Raw genomic sequence first — 14,514 nt, 5'->3', positions numbered from 1 at the left:
AGCTAGGAAATGCACAAAGGATAGGTTTGTTGAGTAAAAGATAAAAAATACATGGTCCCGGTGGTTGAAAAAAAAAGAATTTATTTGACACGCTCACTTACTTGTCGAAAGAAAACATGCAATGATTGATTACATTGGGTTGAAAGACATAAATTTAGTCACGGAATGAGATAAAGAATGCCTTTTAAAAAAAGCTTCTAGCTCAAAAAAAAAAGTTTTAAATAAAGATTGAAATTACAAAGCTTGAATTGGGATTTTGAGATATTCAGAGAAGGCACAGCAAAATACTGAGGTGGATTCAAAAAAAAAATTATTAAATTAAATCTGATCTCTTAAAGAAAAAAGGAAATATAAAACTAAAAGGCTTGGAAACAATCTAGAAATACCTTCAGGGATCAGGTCAAACTCCTGGGCGAGTGGCGAGCTATCTGCGAAGGTGTAAAAGGGACTTTTGAAAAATGTTAAAAACAGCAAGCTTTAGCAGTTTAGAAGAGACATTTTAACGACTTTGAAACTGGAGCATTTTGAGATAACGAAAAGCAGCCCTCAAAGCCTAATTGCTGGACTCCATTCTAGTTATGGAGAAAAGAAAAAGATAAAGACGCCACTTTGAAAGTAAACAAATGATTTTAAATTAACAAATTTATGGAGTCACGAGCCCTCTGTGTAAGATACAAAACCTAATTTGAAGAAAGGAGATCTGCAAAAAAAAGACGTAACGTACTAAATAGGTGCTGACAAAAAAAAGGGGGTGTTTGCGATGGAAAAAGACATAACTTACTAAATACTAGTTGATATTGGCTGTGAAAAAGATATTGGTTTAATTGAAAAAAAGAATTTGAAGTAGTAAAAGACACTCTCCATTGATAATGATTTTAAATTACGAGAAAGTTTCACTCCAGTTTGAAAGATTTCCAAAATGGACGTTGTTTATCAAGAAAAGTCCCGAACAGTCTAAACAAGCAGGAGGGTTTTGAAAATAACGAGGAGAAAAGATCTAAGCTATGCGAACTCAGCACAGAAAGAACTGGGAATTAGAGAATCTTAATAAATGTTAACATTCTTATAGAAAATGGAACTGGCACGGATGTTTAGATTTTATGCTGAGAGAGTAAAAAAAACACAAGATTTGCCCAGTGAACGGGACCGTAAAATAAAACGAAATGTTAGAATGTACACAGCGTGTGAAAATTGGATTTCAGTAAACAAAATAGTATTAAAAATGTGTGGTCTCGTTTTAAATCAATCAAAAAAAAATCTTTGGCAATTAGAAGTTAAGAAAACATTGGAGTTTACTCTAAAATGCCGTCTTTCCTGACTTTTATTATGACGGCTTTACTAATGGATTTCTGCTGTTTTAACGGATTCCTAATTTCTAAGCAAGTTTTGAAGGCACAAAGACTTAAAAAAAAAGAATTTTTCGGATGATTACGTGAAGTCACGTAATGACATCAGGCTTTCTTACAAACCTGTAAAGGAATTAACCCTTTCCATTTACAGCTGTTTTATACTGGACATTATTAATTTGGATTTCTTAATAGAATAAAAAAGACTCACCTAACAGAGGAAATGGTGCGATAGTCAGAATAAAAATAAAAACAGAACTAGCCTATGTAATAACACTCGCCTGATACAAATAAAAGAAAGATACTCAAACAAAACAAATTCAAGAGTTAAAAGCTAAGATAAATAAGTTGGAAGAGATTTTTTTTTTTTAAAATGGGGCCAGACGGATAGTGCAGTGCGCAGCCATAGCACCATCACCTATGGCAATAGAGCCAATGTACCCCACGGTGGGTAAGTGTAGTCTACAAACCCAACCTAACTTTACCTCCGATTTCACAGAGTGACCGCAACATGCATGGATAAAAGAGGAGTAGACCAGAACCTAACACCTGGTGACGACCAGGCTATCTGTTTAAAATTTGCAGATAAAACACTTACCGAGATGGGACCGCAGCGGCTACTTCGACTCTGGAGACTCAGGATACTGGGAACCTTAAGGCCCACGCAAGCACTGGATAACACAGATGGACTACGAGAGATATAGCACACGCAGGAAAGACACAACTACATGAACTAGCTTGGTTTAATTTGACTGCCGAAATATGCAACCCAGCAGCCAAGGGCTGGAGCAAGGACAGAACTTATTTTAACGCATGGCTATGTATAGTGTATTAAGTAAGATTGTAATGCAGCAGGCTGCCGATGCCATGGGCGCCAGTAGATTCCGAGGACAGGAGCAAGTTCATAGGACCAAAAGGGGAAGGGCGCAGAAATCCAACTGGACGGAATTTCAGTTCTAGAAGCTCATGCCTGGGCGGACCAAGCTGCAAACAAGCAGCCAAATCCACCCCGCAAGAGAAACAGAAGGGTGGGAACAGAACGGAGCAAAAAGGGGGTGGGACCCCAGAATGTTTAGGGAAACTGGCCAGTGGGATAAAATAAAGACCAAGGGAGGTCTCTGGAATATAAGATGTATGTCCTGAAGCGTGACACGGTTATAACACGGAGAAGCCGGTATTGATCATGCGCAGCGCAAACAAGAAGGAATACAACCTAAAAAGGGGGGCTAGTAATAAAAGAATCTAAAGAAAGGATATAATTTGGGGTGCGTCAGCGATTACTTATCCTAAACCTAATGGATATCATTTTTCCTAGCTTCTGCGGGAATTAAACTATAAGTCTATACCAGAACCTGGCACAACTGATCTTTGAAGGCCCGGAACCCACTACCCTGAGATTTAATGTCAGAAATGGAACAGGGCAAGGTCGAGAAACACTAGGCACGGGTTATGCGGCAGGGGTTATGACGATGAATTCCATAGGCCTGTATGCAATATACGACCGGGTTAACAACTTAATGGCGTAGTCTTGAGTAGTTTAGTGTGGAGGGACTTGGATAACCAAGCCCTACAAGCGCGGTTGGGAGATGGCGCGGAAGGGGAACTGTTACAAGTGGTCCATACATTGCCGAAATGCCAAGACAATAAAATTGATCCATGCAATGGGGTAAGATATAAGTAAACGATTATAGGCTGAGATAGTTTGCTCCGGGTATGGGGCCTGGATATTAAGTGAGGTACAACATAATTTGGAGCAACTCCAGAATGGAGACATACCAGATTGGATTCCGAACAACATACTTAACAATTGGACTCTAGATAAAAAAATGAATAACACATGCGAGGTACGAAGGAATAGTCACGCATGGGTGCCGAAATTCAGATGTATTACTGGGCGGGTGAATATGATCGGATTTGTGTTGTCCATACCACAGTATGATGTAACAAAGGGAGACCCCTTATATCAGATCGATAATATTGGTGAAGTAAGAAACCAAACTCGGTTACATTACCATCAGCCTGCCAGACGGGTGATTAAAATTAATAGTACCAAAGTCTTTGATATAACTGACTGCTATAAAATTAACCAAGTGGTTTTATGTCGAGGTACGCCACGAATGACGAATGATGATTGCAGATTCCACCAAACAAACGGATGCATGCTGAGTATCACTCCTCTCAAACACGATTCCGAAACAATCGCTGCTCCACAAGGGAATGGAGCTCAGGAGCAGCCAACCCGACGATTAAGACCAGGGGAGGAGTCACCCCCTCTGTCATCACCAACCCTAACTTGTGTTTCAGGCCCATGGGAAAAATAGATGTAAATGGATACCACATATATCCCGAGACAACGGAAATCATCCACGGAACAATCACGGATACCCTCCGAGAAGGGTATGAAGAGGCGGTATGGGAACCGCAAGGCAAACAGATACCGGAACTAAATGAGGAACAATTACGTTTGGTGCAAGGAATCCAGAATCAAAGACGACAGTATGTCCGGCTGATGGAAGAAATAGACAACTTACAGAGAGACACTAACGTAATGCTGGCTGATCAGCCCTGGTACTCAAAGCTGTGGGACATTGGACTTAATATTCAAATTCACCCATGGATAAGAATAATATCACATGTACTTGTAGTAATACAGGGTCTGGTTCTGATAGTCATGATGGGATTAACATGTGCACGAATTAAACAGGCCAAACGATAAGTCAGGGCACGCACTATGATTAAGGCCATAAGGGATGAAAATTTAAGCAGTCCGACAGGAAGGACTTACCTTATATAACTCTGTGGGAAGGTTTCAGGAGGTCCCGAAGCTTGGGAGATGTCCACCCAGGTGAACGAACCTATCTGGAACTTGCCTACAGGGAGATAGTTATTGGGAAATATGGCCAGCTTGGTGTATAGCCGAGGCCCAAAAGGGGGGAATTCTAAGAGAAATTTGGCATTAGGGGTACCAGCGGGACAAGGGTTAAAGTGCTGGTTCCTGCACTGGCCCATAAGGAGGTAAAAGGCCTCTCTTTGGCCTTGTACCAAGGCTCCAGAAGTTATCAATTCAATAATATTCCGACAGGATTCGATGTGAGAACCTAAACAGACATTGATAAGACCTTGCGAAGAGGTTCGAGGCGGACTCACAGACAACAAGGAGGATCAGGAAAGAGAATGTGCACGGCTAAACGCGATACTCCTGGAATAAGCACCAGGGTTATCATGGAATGATAAAAGGGGGGAATGAGAATGTGTAAAGAAGAGTTGCGAATGTGGTAGATGGATAGAGAATGTGGCAAAAGGATGGAGATAGGGAATCATGGGAAAATAGCTAAAGAAATGTCAAGATGCAGACAACTGCAGAATCAACAGAAAAAAAAGGGGTTACCAAGAGTTGAAGTTGAGGTTAAACATGGGTCATGAGAAAGACACAAGGCAGCACAAAGAAAGAAAGCAATCCTAGATAGGAGGGGAGAATAGCGTAATGCTTTTTACTGATAAGAGGGAAATAAGTTTTACTGATAAAGAAGAAGAATTTAATGAGGCTATAAACAAGCTGACCTCGGGGCCAGCTCTAATTAGGAGACCTCCTTGCCTGCCATTGGACATACTCGGGGGAGGAGGAAGAAAGGGATTGGATAGACCAAGTGCTAATCAAATGTGTTCTGTTTTGAAAATGTATAACTACTGTGCTTTTCGCACTGTAAAGGGACTTGTCCAGGGGAAGGTAAACAGGCTCTGATTGAGAGTGTCCCTTTGTCTTGACAAGTCCCGGCCGGAGAATCTTCAATAAAGGTCTTTTACAGAAAAGGCAAAGAGGTGTTCGCGTCAGTGTATTCGCTGAAACAGATTGAGGGAAAAAGAATCCGTATTAACACCCCACTTAACCTGTTCTCCACTGGAAGGTAATCAATAGAATCACAGAACGGTTACAGCACAGGAGGCCATTCGGCCCGTTGAGCCCGTGCCGGCTCTCTGCCAGAGCACCTCAGCCAGTCCCACTCCCCCGCCCTTTCCCCATAGCCCTGCTAATTCTTTTCCTTCAGGTACTAATCCAATTCCCTTTTGAAAGCCACGATTGAGTCTGTCTCCACCCCCTCTCAGGCAGCGCATTCCAGATCCTAACCACTCGCTACGTAAAACGTTTTTCCTCATAGCGCCTTTGGTTCTTCTGCCAATTGCCTTAAATCTGTGTCCCTCTGGTTCCCGACCCTTCCACCAATGGGAACAGTTTCTCTCGATCTACTCTGTTCAGACCCCTCATGATTTTGAACACCTCGATCAAATCTCCTCTCAACCTTCTCTGCTACGAGGAGAACAACCCCAGCTTCTCCAGTCTATCCCCGTAACTGAAGTCTCTCATCCCTGGAACCATTCTCGTAAATCTTTTCTGTAACCTCTCTAAGGCCTTCACATCCTTCCTAAAGTGCGGGGCCCAGAATTGGACACAATACTCCAGTTGAGGCCGAACCAGTGTTTTATACAGGTTCATCATAATTCCCACACTTTTGTAGTCTCAGCCTCTATTTATGAAGCTCAGGATGCTGTATGCTTTTTTTCCCATATTCTATACCCGTATAATTGAGGATAAGTGGCCAGTTCTTGCCGTACATCAGACAAAAACCAGGAATGATTCGAAATGAATATAAACACGGAACAAATGCTGCTCAAAGTCTATCTGTGGTGGAGACTGCCATCTGGTGGAGAGAAGGCAGCTCTGCTGAAGCAGGTGCCGGAGTGACACCGACCGAACCCAACAACAGCTTGTATCTAAAGGAAAAATAAGAAAGGACTTGCATTTCTACAACCTCAGGACATCCCAAAGCACCTTACAGCCAATGAAGTACTTTTAGAAGTGTAGTCACTGTTGTAATGTGGGAAACACAGTAGACATTTGCGCACTGCAAGCTCCCACACACAGCGATGTGATAATGACCCAGATAATCTGTTTTTGTTATGTTGATTGAGGGATAAATATTGGCCCCAGGGAGGACTTCCCTACTCTTCGTCAAAATAGCGCCCTGGGATCATTTACATCCGCCTGACAGAACAGACAGGACCACGGTTCAACCCATTTTCTTCCATAAGACTCGACCTCCGACAGTGCGGCACTCCCTCAGTACTGCCCCTCCGACAGTGCGGCACTCCCTCAGCACTGCCCCTCCGACAGTGCGGCGCTCCCTCAGTACTGCCCCTCCGACAGTGCGGCGTCCCTCAATGCTGCCCCTCCGACAGTGCGGCACTCCCTCGGTACTGCCCCTTCGACAGTGCAGCACTCGCTCAGTACTGCCCCTTCGACAGTGCTGTGCTCCCTCAGTACTGCCCCTCTGACAGTGCGGCGCTCCCTCAGTACTGCCCCTCTGACAGTGCGGCGCTCCCTCAGTACTGCCCCTCTGACAGTGCGGCGCTCCCTCAGTACTGCCCCTCCGACAGTGCGGCGCTCCCTCAGTACTGCCCCTGCAACAGTGCGGCGCTCCCTCAGTACTGCCCCTCTGACAGTGCGGCGTTTCCTCAGTACTGCCCCTCCGACAGTGCGGCGCTCCCTCAGTACTGCCCCTCTGACAGTGCATCGTTTCCTCAGTACTGCACTGAGAGTGTCAGCCTAGATTTTGTCTTCAATTTTCTACAGCAGTGCAACAGTGACTGCACTTCAAAAAATACATCATTGGCGGAAAATGCTTTGGAACATCCCAAGGATCTTAAAGGTGCTATATAAATGCAAGTTATTTCCTTTTTTAAATATCCCATGGCTGTATTAATAGAAGAGCAGGCAGTTCTCCCGGCGTTCTGGCAAACATTCCTTCAACCGTAACCTTCAGAAGGAGCGGAGGAAATCGGAGAAAACTCACGAAATCGTGGTCGGATTGCCCGATAATACGAACTGACTGAGCAAGTCCGTGTGTAAGCATTCTCTCCAGGGACTCCACAGTGAGGTGGAAAACTGCAAGAAGCGGGGAAAAGAGGAGCCCTTCTTTCCCATAGCAACCCAAGTGCTTTGCTCTGTAACCTTTACTGATCAAATAAAGTATTTCCCTTTAAGGTTTCTTTGGTTGACCTGCTCCCCGATTTGGAGAGACTATTGACAATACAAGGGGCTACGTATGGTAGCACAGCGGTTATGTTACTGGAACAGTAACCCAGTGGCCTGGTATAATGATCCGGAGACAGGAGTTCAAATCCCACTACGGCAGCTGGGGAATTGAAGAAAGATTTGCATTTAAATAGCGCCTTTCACGACCTCCGGACATCCTAAAGTGCTTCACAGCCAATGAAGTACTTTTTGAAGTGTGGTCACTGTTGTAATTTAAATTTAGTTCATTAAATAAATCTGGAATAAAAAGCTAGTGTCAGTGATGGTGAGCATGAAACTACGGGATTGTCATAAAACCCATCCGGTTCACTGATGTCCTTTAGGGAAGGAAATCTGCCGCCCTTACCCGGTCTGGCCGATACGTGACTCCAGACCCACAGCAATGTGGTTGACGCTTAACTCCCTCTGAAATGGCCTCACAAGCCACTCCGTTGTGCCAAACCGCTACAAAGGACTGCAGCGGTTCAAGAAGGCAGCTCACCACCACTTTCTCAAGGGGCAATTAGGGATGGGCAATAAATGCCGTCCTCCAGCAATGCCCACGTCCCGAGAATGAATAAAACAATAAACTTGGCGGATTGGCCTTACCAGTGATGTCACCGGAACTATCGACACCGCGACTGGTTCAGTGTTGTTGGTCAGGGTTCAGTGTTGGGGTTAGGCTCAGTGGTTATCAGAATAGGAGACCATTCAGCCCCTCGAGCTTTCCCCGCCATTCAATGCGATGTTGGCTGATCTGTAGCTTAACTCCATCGATCCGCCTTTGATCCGTATACCCCGATACCCTTACTCGACAAAATTCTACCTCACTCTTAAACATTTCAATTGACACCCAGCGTCCACAGCCCTGGGAGGGAGTCGGCTCCAGATAGCCACTAAACTTTGTGTAAGTGCTTCTGATTTCACTCCTGAAAGGCCAGGCTCTAACTTTAAGGTTAAGAACATATGAATTAGGAGCACGAGTCGGCCATTCGGCCCCTCGAGCCTGCTCCGCCATTCAATGAGATCATGGCTGATCTTCAACCTCAACTCCACTTTCCTGCACCGTCCCCATATCCCTCGATTCCCTTAATATCCAAAAATCGATTAATCTCTGTCTTGAATATACTCAACGACCGAGCCTCCACAGCCCTCTGGGGCAGAGAATTCCAAACATTCACCACCCTCTGAGTGAAGAAATTCCTCCTCATCTCAGTCCTAAATGGCCAACCCCTTATCCTCAGACTGTGACCCCTGGTTCTAGACTCCCCAGCCCGGGGGAAACATCCTCCCTGCATCTACCTTGTCAAGTCCTGTAATAATTTTGTATGTTTCAATAAGATCACCTCTCCTTCTTCTAAACTCTAGAGAATATCGGCCTAGTCTGCTCAATCTCTCCTCATAGGACAATCCCCCCATCCCAGGAATCAGTCTGGTGAACCTTCGTTGCATTCCCTCTGTGGCAAGTATATCCTTCCTTAGGTAAGGAGACCCAAACTGTGCACAATACTCCAGCTGCGGTCTCACCAGGGCCCTGTATAATTGCAGTATGATGACTTTACTCGTATACTGAAATCCTCTTGTAATAAAGGCCAACATAACATTTCCATTCTTAATTGCTTGCTGTACCTAGTAGGGCTTGAACCCAGTGTAAGGCCCATGAAATCGAACTCTGTGATTAACCTTTTGAAACATTCTGTATAAAATGCGTAACACACCAAAGCTGTAAATACTAACTTCCTGTAAGATGCAAGAACTCCTGGAGACTCCTGTTTAAAATGCTTAATGTTAATCTGTGCTAGAAACCCCCACACAACAGAAGCAATATAGACTGTTGAGAAACCTTTTGTGGAAATGTAAAACCACACAAACTGTAATCAGAACAGAAACAGAACACAATGGAAAGGATGCTGCCTGTAAGAAATCTTTAGTGGACATTGTAAACACTGATACCGACCAAACCTTTGTAGAAATGTAATCACCAATACTGAACACAGCGAGGTCCATGATAGCGCTAGACTAGACAGAAGGCCAGTTTCCGAAGCGCTAAATGCGTGCGCACAAAGCAGATATTCGATGAGTGACAGGTAGTCATGGAAACAACACCAGAGAAAAGGCCAGGAACAAAACACATCATCATCGGCAGTCCCTCGGAATCGAGGAAGACTTGCTTCCACTCTAAAAATAAGTTCTTAGGTGACTGAACAGTCCGATACAGGAACCACAGTCCCTGTCACAGGTGGGACAGACAGTGGTTGAGGAAAGGGGAGGGTGGGACTGGTTTGCCGCACGCTCCTTCCGCTGCCTGCGCTTGGTTTCTGCATGCTCTCGGCGATGAGACTCGAGGTGCTCAGCGCCCTCCCGGATACACTTCCTCCACTTAGGGTGGTCTTTGGCCAGGGACTCCCAGGTGTCGGTGGGGATGTTGCACTTTATCAGGGAGGCTTTGAGGGTGTCCTTGTAACATTTCCTCTGCCCACCTTTGGCTCATTTGCCGTGAAGGAGTTCCGAGTAGAGCGCTTGCTTTGCTTTGGGAGTCTCGTGTCTGGCATGTGAACAATGTGGCACCTTATCGAACGCCTACCCAATTGAATCTTCAGGGGAGGTTCACTGTTGTATAACGACAGGGGCATTATAACCTGAAACATGGGGACATTGAAAATGCAGCCTGTGGGCCGCATCTGCCCCGTGGGTTCCGTTGGTTTGATCGAGATCGGGCCGGCAAAGTCCCTGGTCGTCGCTCCCTTCTTCCTGTGCCGATGGACAAAGCTGATTTCAGCATCAGCCTTTCTTGGCCTGGAATGTCGGTCAAAATTCACCCATCGGGAAGCAGCCTTTTTGCACCAAGGTTAGGATTGGGGTTGGGGGGGTTAATGATTGGGGTTAGGATTGAGGTTCAGGGTTACTGGTTGGAGTTCAGGGTTAGTGGTTAGAGGTTGGGTCAGGGTTTAGAGGTTAGGGTTCGGGGTCAGTGGTTAGAGCTTGGGGTTCAGGGTTAGAGGTTGGGGTCAGGGTTTAGAGGTTAGGGTTTGGGGTCAGGGGTTAGAGGTTGGGGTTAGGGTTCGGGGTTAGTGATTGGGGTTCGGCGTTAGAGGTTGGGGTTAGAGGTTGGGGTCAGAGGTTAGAGGTTGGGGTTAGGGTGCTAGAGGTTGGGGTCAGGGGTTAGAGGTTGGGGTTCGGAGTTAGAAATTGGGGTTAGAGTTGTGGTCAGGGGTTAGAGGTTAGGGTCAGGGTGTTAGCCTTTGGGGTTAGGATTAGGGTTGGAGTTACTGGTTGTAGTTTGAGATTAGCATGGGGTTCGGAGTTAGAAATTGGGGTTAGAGTTGGGGTCAGGGGTTAGAGGTTAGGGTCAGGGTGTTAGCCTTTGGGGTTAGGATTAGGGTTGGAGTTACTGGTTGTAGTTTGAGATTAGCATTAGGATCTGGGGCCAGTAGTTCGATCGTTGAGGGTCAAATTTTGGAACCACTATTGACGACACCATTGTCCCGAGGCGCATCCTCCGTCGCTTCTCTTACCGCACAGACCAATCACAAGGCTTCCTAATTGGTTCATTCTGGGATCCTTCCTCCCGGCCCGATTTCTTCCACGGGAAAAGGACACCACGGATATTGGACTTCGGGACTGTGGCGGGTCCGGGTGTTGCGCTACGTCCATCCAAATCATTGGCCGTGCCTGGCAAAGGCTTCGGGCAATAACCGCTCTCCAGGCCCCAAACAGTCGCCATCCGATTTCACCGTCACATCTTCACCATCGCCCACCGTTGGCGTTCACTGGAGCTGGTTACACCGCGTTGACTATTCCCCAGACTGAGGCTCTCCCATTCCCATCTCAGAGTCAGTCTAAGGCTGGGATTCGGTCTCTGGGTCTCAGGGGTCCTGGGATTCAGTCTCTGGGTCTCAGGGGTCCCGGGATTGGGTCTCTGGGTGTAAATGGTCCCGGGATTTGGTCTCTGGGTCTCAGGGGTCCCGGGATTCGGTCTCTGGTTCTCAGGGGTCCCGGGATCCCGGGATTCGGTCTCTGGGTGTAAATGGTCCCGGGATTCGGTGTCTGGGTCTCAGGGGTCCGGGATTCGGTGTCTGGGTGTAAATGGTCCCGGGATTTGGTCTCTGGTTCTCAGGGGTCCCGGGATTCGGTCTCTGGGTCTCAGGGGTCCCGGAATTCGGTCTCTGGGTCTCACTGGTCCCGGGATTCGGTCTCTGGGTGTAAATGGTCCCGGGATTTGGTCTCTGGTTCTCAGGGGTCCCGGGATTCGGTCTCTGGGTCTCAGGGGTCCCGGGATTCGGTCTCTGGGTCTCAGGGGTCCCGGGATTCGGTCTCTGGGTCTCAGGGGTCCCGGGATTCGGTCTCTGGGTGTAAATGGTCCCGTGATTCGGTCTCTGGGTGTAAATGGTCCCGGGATTCGGTCTCTGGGTCTCAGGGTCCCAGGATTCGGTCTCTGGGTGTAAATGGTCCCGGGATTCGGTGTCTGGGTATAAATGGTCCCGGGATTCGGTCTCTGGGTCTCACTGGTCCCGGGATTCGGTCTCTGGGTCTCAGGGGTCCTGGGATTCAGTCTCTGGGTCTCAGGGGTCCCGGGATTCGGTCTCTGGGTCTCAGGGGTCCCGGGATCCGGTCTCTGGGTCTCAGGGGTCCCTGGATTCGGTCTCTGGGTCTCAGGGGTCCCGGGATTGGGTCACAAGAGAGGAAGCTCGCTGTCACTTTGCTCCACATCCCAGTCCTGCTTCACTCCACCAGCTTTCCATCTTGTTTTTTCCCCCCTCAGTTTTTTTCTTTCTTTCCTTCACATTGGTGTTTTGCTCCCTTTGTTTTTGAGGCGGGGGCCGAAGCGGGACCTCTCCCCGGGATCCGGTCCCTCGAGCTTTCCCCACCTCGGGACTGCCCCGGGCTGTGGCGGGACGGCCGATGGAGCGGCGCCCGCCCCGCGCGCCAAGCCCCGCCTCCTCCCCGCGCGGGCTAAGCCCCGCCTCCCCGCGCGCCAAGCCCCGCCTCCTCCCCGCGCGCGCTAAGCCCCGCCTCCCCGCGCGCCAAGCCCCGCCTCCTCCCCGCGCGCGCTAAGCCCCGCCTCCCCGCGCGCCAAGTGGACCCAGGGGGCATGCGCGAGCCCAGCCGCCAAGTTCAACGGCAAACGCTCGAGCCAGGGGAGGGCGCGGGAACAAAGCCACGCCGTGATTGGAGGAGCGCGGGGGAGAGTGACTCTGTGATTGGAGGAGAGGGGGGGGGGGAAGAGTGACTGTAATTGGAGGAGCGCGGGGGAGAGTGACTCTGTGATTGGAGGAGGGGAGGGGGAAAGAGTGACTGTGATTGGAGGAACGCGGGGGAGAGTGAATCTGTGATTGGAGGAGGGGGGGGAAAGAGTGACTGTGATTGGAGGAGCGCGGGGGAGAGTGACTTTGTGATTGGAGGAGGGGGGGGGGAAAGAGTGACTGTGATTGGAGGAACGCGGGGGAGAGTGACTCTGTGATTGGAGGAGGGGAGGGGGAAAGAGTGACTGTGATTGGAGGAGGGGGGGAAGAGTGACTGTAATTGGAGGAGCGCGGGGGAGAGTGACTTTGTGATTGGAGGAGGGGGGGGGGGAAAGAGTGACTGTGATTGGAGGAACGCGGGGGAGAGTGATTCTGTGATTGGAGGAGGGGGGGGAAGAGTGACTGTGATTGGAAGAGCGTGGGGGAGAGTGACTCTGTGATTGGAGGAGGGGAGGGGGAAAGAGTGACTGTGATTGGAGGAGGGGGGGAAGAGTGACTGTAATTGGAGGAGCGCGGGGGAGAGTGACTCTGTGATTGGAGGAGGGGAGGGGGAAAGAGTGACTGTGATTGGAGGAGCGCGGGGGAGAGTGATTCTGTGATTGGAGGAGGGGGGGGAAGAGTGACTGTGATTGGAGGAGCGCGGGGGTGGGGGGGGGGGAGAATGATTGTGTGATTGGAGGAACGGTGGGGGGGGTGGGGGGAGTGACTGCCCCGCCCTCTCATTACACCTCCCCCCCCCAATAACCCATCCTCCACCCTCCGATACCCCCTCCAATACCCCCTCCCCCACCCTCCTATAATCCTCCGCCCCTCTTAGACCTCACCCAAATGTCCATTCTTCTTCTTCAGCAGATGCCCCGCGGCAACTCGCCAAGGCTTCTTCGGCAGCACCTCCCAAACCCGCGACCTCTACCGCCTAGAAGGACAAGGGCAGCAGGCCCATGGGAACACCACCACCTCCACGTTCCCCTCCCAGTCACACACCGTCCCGACTGGGGAAATATATCGGCCGTTCCTTCATCGTCGCTGGGTCACAATCCTGGAACTCCCTCCCGAACAGCACTGTGGGAGCACCTTCACCACACGGACTGCAGCGGTTCAAGAAGGCGGCTCACCACCACCTTCTCACGGGGCAATTAGGGGATGGAGGAAGGGAAAGGCGAGTACAGGAGGCACGGAACTGATCGATCACACTTCCGACCCTCAATATTTTTCATTTCCCCGTCTCACGGTATCAGTGGAGGTGATTTGGGGGTGGAGCATGTCAGCGAGGAAGATTGAGAAGAGGGTTGGGGCGATGACGCAGCCCTGTTTGACCCCGGTCCGGACGTGGATTGGGTCTGCAATGGATCAGCTGGTAAGGATCACGGCCTGCATGTTGTCGTGGAGCAGGCGGAGGAAGTTGACAAACTTTTGGAGGTAGCCGAAACGGAAGAGGATGCTCCATAGACCCTCGCTTTGAAGCCCCAGCATTGAAGCACTGACCACACTCGATCAGCTCCGCTGGGCAGGGCCACATTGTCCGCATGCCCCCCAGACACGAGACTCCCAAAGCAAGCGCTCTACTCGGAACTCCTTCTCGGCAAACGAGACAAATGTGGGCAGAGGAAACGTTACAAGGGACACCCTCAAAGCCTCCCTGATAAAGTGCAACATCCCCACCGACACCCGGGAGTCCCTGGCCAAAGACCAGTCCGCCCTAAGTGGAGGAAGTGCATCCGGGAGGGCGCTGAGCACCTCGAGTCTCGTCGCCGAGAGCGTGCAGAAATCAAGCGCAGGCAGCAGAAGGAGCGTGCGGCAAACCAGTCCCACCCTCCCCTTCCCTCAACCACTGTCTGTCCCACCTGTGACAGGG

This window comes from Pristiophorus japonicus, chromosome 20 (genome assembly GCF_044704955.1).
Source record: "Pristiophorus japonicus isolate sPriJap1 chromosome 20, sPriJap1.hap1, whole genome shotgun sequence".
Taxonomy (NCBI): domain Eukaryota; kingdom Metazoa; phylum Chordata; class Chondrichthyes; family Pristiophoridae; genus Pristiophorus; species Pristiophorus japonicus.
Note: the sequence above shows the minus strand (reverse complement) of the source record.